A 9,852-nucleotide genomic window follows, 5' to 3' on the forward strand; every position below is an offset into this window, starting at 1 on the left:
ATCACACTAGTCCCCCGGAGTAAAGCCTGCCTTACCATTTCTTTAACAAGTGTCATGAATAACTTCTTTTTTAAGAGGTAGAAAGACTGGGAAAGCAGTAATGTCATTAACCGCATGGTCCTCAGGACGTGTGTCCTGGTTAAAGCAACTTTCATTCTGCATTTTCCCCCAGGGAGCTCAGAAACTCTTTTCCAGATGCCGCCTGGTCTGGGAAGGCAGCGGTGGTGCTGACAAAACGGTTAAAGGCAGTTCCGAAACCCTGGCCCATCCCCAGAAGCAAAGTCCCGCCCAACTGACTGAGGTAAAGGGCTCTGTCTCTGCAGAATGTACTGGGGCGAGGGAACACATGAAGAATCTCTCCTCCCCTACAACTATTTTGTAACCCAACTTTCTTATCTACTTTAAAATCTACAACTGGTTGGCCTGCAAATTTTAGGAATTCATATTTCTTTAATTTTTAAAACAAGGTACTCTCAAGGGAAATGAGTACAGTTTCCCCCCACCCCACCCCTCACCCTTTAAAACCTACGACAAAAGATAAGGGATTTTATTTTTGCTATTGTGCCAATTACTTTTCAGCAGCATTCGAAAAATATTAAAAAGCTTAAAAGAGGAAGCAAGAAAATTTGTATTCGAAACCCCAAACCTGGCCTTTACAGTGTCCCTGGGTGGTCCACATTTGCATTGGAAGATTTCGTTTGGCATTTTAACTTATGTAAATAGCTTCTCGCTTTCCTCTGAGCCTGAAAGCATTCAAAGGGGAAGATCTTCCTTCCAAATCGGTGGTAACCTACACCTTCTGAAAGTGAACAGAGTCACACTTTTTAAGGAAACAGGGAGAGACGTTTTTTGTTATTCTTTCCTCTACAAAATACACACCAATTCCCACAACCCCTTGCTATTTTGATCCCAATGGGGTAGATGGTGAAACGGGAGACACGCCATCATTTTAAAAGGGGACACTGTCAAAACACACAGTCCCCACAGGGGTCCTTACCTTTTCAACCACCCAAACCTACCAACTACTGAAATTCCACAGGCTGATTCTGAGACAGAATCTCATGTCATCTTTTTTGCATGGGCTCGTTATAACACTCAATGACTTGATAAAGGTTTAAAGGCTTCCATGTGTGCATTACAGGATCAAAACTACTTTCAAAGGGTGAGGATTTCATTCTATTTCAATTACTCATATCTTCAGCTTGTCAAACAAAGAAATGGGTACTATTTCAGGTTGGAGTAGAAACACCTGCATTCTAAAAGGGAAACCGATTACAGGCAACGGATATAAAATATTGTGTCATTATTTATCCATTAGCACAATTTAAAACATACACATTGCTCTTGGCTTCACTCTAGACATTAGTATAAAACAGAAATCTGACAAAGGAATCAAAATTTCCTCTTTCTACCAGAAAGGAACCAAAGTACTGTACCGCTCAGAGGAGAGTGGCAGATCAAAGCCAGATCAAGAGAATTAGCCCAAGAGGCTCATAAAGACTCATGACTCAAACCATCCTGCCTGTTGCTTCTAGAATGAAAGGTTGTCCTCGACTCTCCCTCCCCAGCAGAAATGCTACACAGGATTCCAAAATTCTAGGCATTACCAAGCCCACATTCAGATCGGGCCCAGGCGGTGCCATTTCAGGGGCTACATTTCAGGAAGTAAGTGTTTTCACTAAACACATTAAAATGATCCAAGGGGAAAGAATTAAATCTTATAATAAAAGGAAAATTGAGTGGAATCTATTCTGGCTAATATTTCAGGTCAATAAAGTTTGTTAAGCATCTACCCCATGTGTCTCTGCTGGAAGATACAGGGAGGCCTCAGGGAGCCCAGAGTCTGGAAGGGGAGGGAGGCGTGTATAATTCAAAATAAAATTTAAAAAAAAAAAAAATGTACCTTTGGTTCAAAGGAGAATAAGATCATACACGTCCCTGAGAAGGGGAGGCTACAGAGTGATATAATTATTGTTGGATAAAAAAAAGTACCTTCCATGCATTGAGTGTGCCACACACTGGACTCTGCACGCTCATTATCTACAATCCTTACAATAACTTTGTATGATCCCCACTTTACAGATAAGGAAACTGAGGCTCACACAGGCTGTAAGTGAGATGCTTGGTTTCCTCTTCATTACCTTATGTTGCTGCTCCCTGGATGTTGTGCTCATACATGGTAAAAAAAAAATAAAAAAAAAAATAAATAAAAAAAAATAAATGGACTTAAATTACAGCAGGGAAGATTTCAATGAGAAAACCAAACATCTGAAACAGGGCTTCTTAACCTTGGCCTTACTGACATTCAGGGCAGGATAATTCTCTCACGGGGACTGTCTTGTGGATTGTTCAGCAGCAGCCCTGACCTCTACCCACTAGAGATACCTGCCCATAGCCATCCTCTCTCCACAGCTGTGATAACCAAAACCATCTCTGGACATTGCCAAAGTTCCCCTGAGGAAGGCAATAGCTCTCGGCTAAAAATCACTGAAATAAAAACACACTGGAGTGGGCCTATTTCTTTCTGTGAATCGCTAAATAGAGAAAAGACAGCTTTCCGCAGTCACCTGCCTGAGGGCAGGAGAAGGGACCAGCAGCTCTCTAGTTCTTTCCTGCCTTGCCCACCTTGAGTGTGAGCCACATGGACAGAATGGGGACCTGACTCCTGGCAACTGCCCCACAATGACATGTAACATGGCACCCGTGCCAGATAAATGCATGCTCTTCAGGCTGGCATCACATGCCCCTGGTGTCCATGAAGGCTTTCTAAAGAGCATGGAGGCACGGGAAGAGCTAGTGATATGCACTCAGGACGTCTGTTCCCACTTTCATTTTCACAAAGGCCCTTATTCCACATTACCAAAGGGGGAAAAAAAAGAAACCCAAATCTTACTGTGATGCTTGACCACAAGGTACAAAGACAACCTTTTGTCGAAGAGCTCCTTCAGGTACTTTCTAAATTGAAGTTGGTATAATCTTTAGATTTTAAGTGGATTCAAAGAATGATCTCATCATTTTCTTTTTAAACATCCAAGTTCACAATACTCTATAAATCACATTCACTGTCATTCTTTAAATTTACATGAAAACTGTCATATGCCAACCTAAATGTGTGGGGGTAAAGAATTAACAAAATTTTCAAAAATTCTATAGCGGTTATACTACAATTATCAAAAGAATATGATCTTGGCATAAAAACAGATACATAGATCAATGGATGGAATAAAGAGCGCAGAAATAAATCCTTTCTTATATGGCCAATTAATCTATAACAAAGGAGGCAAGGATATACAACAGAGTAAACGGTGTTGGCAAAACTGAAGAGATACGTGTAAAAAAATTAAATTGGTCAACTTTCTTACATCATATATAAAAATAAACTTAAAATGGATTAAAGACTTAAATGAAAAACCTGAAACCATAAAACTCCTAGAAGAAAACATAGCCAATAAACTCTTTGACAGCGTTCTTAGCATTACTCTTTTAGATATGTCTCCTTGGGCAAGAGAAACAAAAGAAAAAATAAACAAATGGGACCAAATCAAACTAAAAAGCTTTTGCACAGTGAAGGAAACATCAATAAAACGAAAAGACAACCTATTAAATGGGAGATACTGGTAAATGATACATCTGATAAGGAGTGAATATTCAAAATATATAAGTAACTTAAACAACTTAGTATTAAAATAACAAACCAATTAGAAAATGAGTAGAGGACTTGAATAGATTTTCCACCAAAAAAAATATGTAGATGGCCAAGAGACATATGAAAAGATGCTCAACATCACTAATCATCAGAGAAATGCAAATCAAAGCCAAAGTGAGAGAACATCTCACACCTGTCAGAATGGCTATCATCAAGAAATCAAGAAATAGCAAGTGCTGGTGAGGATGTGGAGAAAAGGGAATGCTCATACACTGTCAGTGGGATTGTAAATTAGTGCAGCCACTATGGAAATTCCTCAAAAAAATAAAAACAGAGCTGCCAGACAATCTAGCAATTCCACTTCCGGGAATTCATCTGAAGAAAACAAAAATGCTGTTTTAAAAAAATGTAGGCGCCCCTATGTTGACTGCAGCATTACTAGTAATAGCCAAGATATGGAAGGAACCAAAGTGCCCATCAATAGATGAATGGATAAAGAAAATGTGGTATATGTGTGTGTGTACACACACACACACACACACACACACACACACTCACTCATAATGATATATTATTCAGCCATAAACAAAGGAAATCCCACCATTTGCAACATGAGTAGACTAGAGGGTATTTATGCTAAGTGAAATTTCAGAAATATAAATACCATATGATTTCACTTATATGTAGAATCTAAAAACAATGTATAAACAAATAGAAAAAGACCCACGAATATAGAGAACAAGCTGATGGATGCCAAAGGGAAGGGGGTGAGGGAATGGGAAAATGAAATAAGTAAATAAGTTAGTTCAAAAAATTCTTTTGCGGTCATAGGGAGAAACACTGTTGAAGCATAATGAAGCAAGCACACTGGTTCCCAGGTAGATCTGATCAAGTGCGATCATCCTTTACAGTTCCTGAGACTCATTACTTTTATTATAAAGAATGGCCTTGACTCTAACATAAATTTCTGCTTTGTGTGTTTGCCACACTGATGGCATTAGCTGATCTGTACCCCAAAATGAAATAGTGGCTCATTCTATAAGAGTATAGCAAGAATATGGATAAAGCATAAAAATGTTAGGGATTAAGTAAATTTTGGAAACAAGCACAACTATTTGTGAGGATCTCAGGATTGACATTAACTAAAAACTAAAGGGCCCATAGGTCATCTGTTAAGCAGAGGTGCTCCCAGGATTTACTACCAAGTTAGTGTTCTGGATCACCACGCAGGACTATATTAGGTAAGCCTGAGAAAACGGAGCAGCTTCGAATTTAGCTTTAAAGTAAATTCATCTTTGCAATGAATAAAGTCTTGACTTTCCACTATCCCTGCAAAATCAACTTCCTGGGCTGTCTTAGTTGGACTACTATGCATTTCGTGCTTAGCAAGATACCTGCTGACGCTTGAGAATCAAATATGTGGAGCTTCAGCACACAAAAGGAAAAGCAGGGATTGCTTATCCTCTGTCATTCTGAGAGATGTCTCATTTTCTGTTCCCCTTTGCGAATATATTTAGGCTTTTCCTATCTGCACTGTTGAGCATGTTCTTGAGGGACTCTCCGTCCTGCCACAATAAAAAGTTACACTAAACAGCATTTTCTGGCATCCCATATAGAGAAACAATGAGATGGGAGGAGAATAAACTAACCTTGGAATTTGAAATCCAGCCCTTCTACTAACTGGCCTCATTTGGCCTTGACCAAGTAGCTTAATGTTTCCAAGCATCAGATGTTGTTTATCAAATGAAGATAAAAATGTCAGCCTCACAGGGATGCTGGGGTGATCTGATGAACCTTGAATATGAACAGGGTATGTGCCCAATGAATGGCAAGCAGCCCTAGGGCTGCCTGCCACTCCTGGAGACCACAGTTGTTTGCAGTGTGCATTAGTGTACGTTGTACTTACACCTGGTCACCTCTAGCATGCCTGAGCAGCGAAATGCCAAAAATGTCTTGATAGCCAAGAACATTTCTTCTTGGCCGGCTCTGGCTGGACAAATTTGCCTTGTTTTCAACACATTTCAACAGAGTGGCCTCTGCTCCTCCCTCCTTTCTTAAACAGTACACTTGGACCAGTCACAAATGCCCTTTTTTTTTTTCCCCTAGAAAACTTCAATTATGCACAAATGCATAAAATTTTTCATCAATTTTATTTGTTTTCTATTTATTTACTACCTGAAAATATCATGTGTCTGCCCTCCATGTGCCTATGACTCCTATTTGAGAAACCTCCTCTACATAAAGAATCAGGATATGCTTTATGAACTTGAGGGCCCCTCAGAGTTTGCCATCTGGGCAGTGGTATCTATGTTACAATGGTCAGCTTCACTCTGACACTCTGGTGCCAGGCTTCCTGTAGAGAAGAAGTAAAGCAAATAAGTTCAGATATCGATGAAAAGCTCTCAGTCAAGAGGAATAATTTTTACATGGATCTGGGCAAAGGTTTATAAATTTCAAAGAAGTAAAATATGAGTCACATTAACTTTAGCTAATTCTCAAAATAAGTCAACACTAGAAGTTTATTGTCCAAGCGAAGTTCCCAAAAGAACATATTTTATCACAGTTTCTATGGGATGTAGAAGCCACAAAGTTTCTGGAAAAGAGATCCCCAGATCAAGGGGACAACTATTTACCTGGCATTTGAGATCCACAAACTATCATGGGGAATTAGCTAGCTTCATTAAGGAGACAGAACGAAGGCAATATTTGATTTTGAAAGAGCAATGATTCTACTTTGGGTCTCCCGTATCATCCACAGCTACCAATCAGCGGTCAAAAAAAGTATGACTACACTTGAGGCGTAAAGGAAATAACAATGGCTCATGGGAGAATTGGGCAGCAAACCTGAAACAGACAAGCTCGGCTTTTTTTGTTTGTTTCTAAGAGAGGGACGCTACTTAAAATGGATGAGTTCTGGTCTTAGAGTTGAACGGATCTGATTTGAATCCTACCTCTGCTATTTATTAACTATAACATCGAGAATGTCACTTAGTTTCATCATCTGCAAAACATGCATAATAATGCCTACTTTACAGGATTAAAAGAGCTTGGGATTGAACAGATGAGAATTAACCAGTATAATTCTGTAGATGAGAAGAGTAGAGTCAGACTGCCACGTTCAAATCCTGGCTCTACAACATACTAGCTGAGCAATTTTCAGAAAGTTACTTGACATCTTTGTTTTAGTTTCCCCATCTGTCAAATAGGATTATAAATAATATAATAACTCATAAGATTTTGGTAAGCAATAAATTAATACATAGAAAAGTAGTTTAAAATACAAGGCCTGGTCAAGTGCTCAATACGCTTTAGTAAATGTATTGGGAATTTAGTAAATGTATAACACTGCATTTACTAAATGTACTGAGCACTGGTAAAGTGCTCAGTATATTATCAACCTTTGTTTTATTTGGTGGAAAAACATATAGAGAGAAGAAAATGGTGAGGGAATATACTTGTGTTTGCAACGGATGTGTGCGACCTTTTCATTTAATGCTAGATTAAGTGACAGAAAGAAACAGGGTGACAAGAAAAATGAATGACCCATTTAGGTAACTAACTGTGGATGAAGCCTGTGCAGATAGTCTGTGCTAAGAGACATGGCTGGATTTAAATACTTGGCATGTATTTTACAAAGGTCTACAGGGCTGTTCTGAGTATAGACAGAGCAGCACCCAGGATGGATTCCAAGAATTACTTGGCTCTGCACCGGAGTCAAGGAGAAGGCTTATTTATTAAATGTAGACTCAGGAAAGAGTGTTTGGGAAGGTAGAAGGGGTGGGAAGAAAGTTAATAGAGCCCCCTCTTAGACATAAAACATGGTGACAGAAATGCTAGGTGACCTCCTCATACCATCTCAGAAGTTAGAAACTAAAGACCACTGGAAGAAATCTGCCCCACTGTCCTGTGAGTAGTTTCTTTTCTCTGCCCATATCCCTAATGGTGATTATACCTAACTCTGTAGACCTTTACCACCAAAAGAGCTTCAGGACATGTTTTTGGTAGGAGAGGAGGGCAGGCTCGGTGCGGGGGAAGAGCTGAGTCATCTCTCTCCTCCAGGGCACTGTGTTGCAGAGGCTTCAGTATCCAAGGTCCAGGAGAGGAAGTAGGCCAAACAGTGCCTGAGGCCAGAGATAAGGAAGAAAAAGAGATGTGCTTGCCCCAAAACTGGGCCTAAAATGGATAGGCTGGGGAAAGCCTGCAGTGGGCCCCTAATCATATCATCTCAACATCCCAACAATAGTGCTAGAAGATTTTTAAGAGAAATGGCTCTTGAAGGACTAGATCCTCAGACCTTAAGAAATATTGGAAAGTTGGTTCCTTTTAAAAGAACATTTGATAACTTAGAAGTGGTATGAGAGTCTGATTTTATTTTATTAAGAAATATGCAGAAGAGCAGAGTTTGGGGTCTTTTTTCTACACCAAAACTTTCAGGAAAAACATGGCATTTTGATAATCAGAGAAAGTATTATTGACATTCCCACTAGTACCCTCAGGATGCAATTTGCACAGAATGCTCTGTTTCAAATTTACTAACACTGACCAACATCTTTCTCTATAAAATTTCCACAATGAAAATATGTACACAGTCACCCATATCTGTGCTAATATTAGCCCTATGATGTTTTCTGCAGTTAACATGCTTTACTGTTAGCTATGATTTCCGCTAATCTGGAATATGTGGAAGCAATTTTTCATAACTTTGAATTACAATAAATCTAGAATGCCCACTTGAAAGGCATTCTAGGCAAGAAAATGGCTGGCTTTTTCCTGCCCCTCACCTAGATGTAGTAGAGGCCAGGATAACGACTGTATTCCAAATCTGCATTTTTGTTGAGTCTCTGATTTCCTAAGTAATTTCCTGTCTTAATCCTGGGTTTCTGCTTAACCTTATTAGCAGAGGTACAAGTCTTGAGCCTCCGGCACACTCAGTACCCATCACTGCTGCCAGGATCACAGCCCTTACGATGACGACGCACAGATTTATAAAGCCACAGCGATTCAGGAGTGAAAGTGGGGGAAGGAGAGCCACGCGGCTGGGAAGGTGTTTATGAAAACACATCCCCCAGCCACACTTTTTTGCAGCAGTGAGAAGAAACTGGCATCTTCTTGCGTGTTAATTAATGCCCTGCTGGAAGCGCATCCGCTCCCTCCAACTTGGCGGGTAGCAACAGCATCTAAGAGCTTTGCAGACAGCTGAAAATGTAATCAAACAGCATCCTCTCCCTCTGCAGCTCCCTCCTCCCCCAAGGGCCGTCAGTTGGTGGCCCAGAAGGGTGCGGATTTCACTGCCGCTGACCTTCTGCTCCCTAAGGGAAGACCGTGGCCGGACGTTAATAGGACGCCCCTCCCAACTCACAAGGTGGGCAACAAGGTGATGACACCGCGACCCCTCCTCCTCTTCACTCACCTCTCGGCTCTGCAGGGGGAGCTGCAGCAGGGGGCCGCCGCTGGGGGGCTCTGGCCGCCTTAGGGCGCAGCGGAGCACGCAGGAGCCTGGTGCAGGGGCCGAGTCAAGGGTCCAGCTGCGTCTGCAGGGGCCGCACTACTGCCCGGCTCCCAGCTCAGAGGACACCGAGGCGGGAAAGGTGAAAGAGGGGCGCCGAGAGGGTGGCGGGAGAGCTCGACTCCCTTCTTCTGTTTACCTGGACGCGCTCGGCAGCGCCGGCTCTGGTTCCCCCAGTGCAGCGGCGGCTCCGGGCAGCGGCGGCGGCGCTCGAGCGGCTCCCGGGGGCTGCGGGCGCGGCGCGCGCAGGATGTGCTGTCTCACGCTGCGCGGGCCGCTGGGCTCGCGCTCCTCCGGGAGCCAGCACTTCCTCTCTCTCCCGGAGCCTGACACTGACGGCTCCCGCAGCACCCAGTCTGCGGGGTTCGCTCCGCCCCCGGCCCACGCCCTCCACGCCCCGCGCCCCTCCCGCGGGGGCGTCCTCCGCTTCCCCTCTCGCTCACCCGGTCTCTCAGGGAGGTGGTGGCGCCGGCCAGAGGCTGGAAGCGAGCAGGGGACCTGCGGAGGTCAATCGGTCCATCCCTTTCCATTCGGCCGGACTCACACCTAAGCTGCAGCAAACAGAAGAGCTTCATTTTGGGGGGAGCTCTTGCTGACATGCCGACTTTGAACAACTTTCACTCCCAGACAACTACTTTACGGTTAGAAACCTCTGGTTTATCTGCTACACACAGAGACTGATTTATCCCTATTTTTTCCC

At 42.5% G+C, this 9,852-nt stretch overlaps 1 protein-coding gene across 1 annotated transcript in view; it reads right to left on the reverse strand.

Moving 5' to 3' along the window:
• The window catches only part of DYNC1I1 (dynein cytoplasmic 1 intermediate chain 1), a 276,198-nt gene extending 266,734 nt beyond the window's left edge, over positions 1-9,464 (reverse strand). The window contains exon 1 of the mRNA XM_039878046.1: positions 9,057-9,464. The gene's annotated coding sequence lies outside the window, so the exon portion shown is untranslated. The remainder of the gene's footprint in view (positions 1-9,056) is intronic.
• Between the last annotated feature and the right edge of the window lie 388 nt (positions 9,465-9,852).

The sequence above is a fragment of the Pteropus medius genome, unplaced genomic scaffold (assembly GCF_902729225.1).
Source record: "Pteropus medius unplaced genomic scaffold, Ma_sr-lr_union100, whole genome shotgun sequence".
Lineage (NCBI taxonomy): Eukaryota > Metazoa > Chordata > Mammalia > Chiroptera > Pteropodidae > Pteropus > Pteropus medius.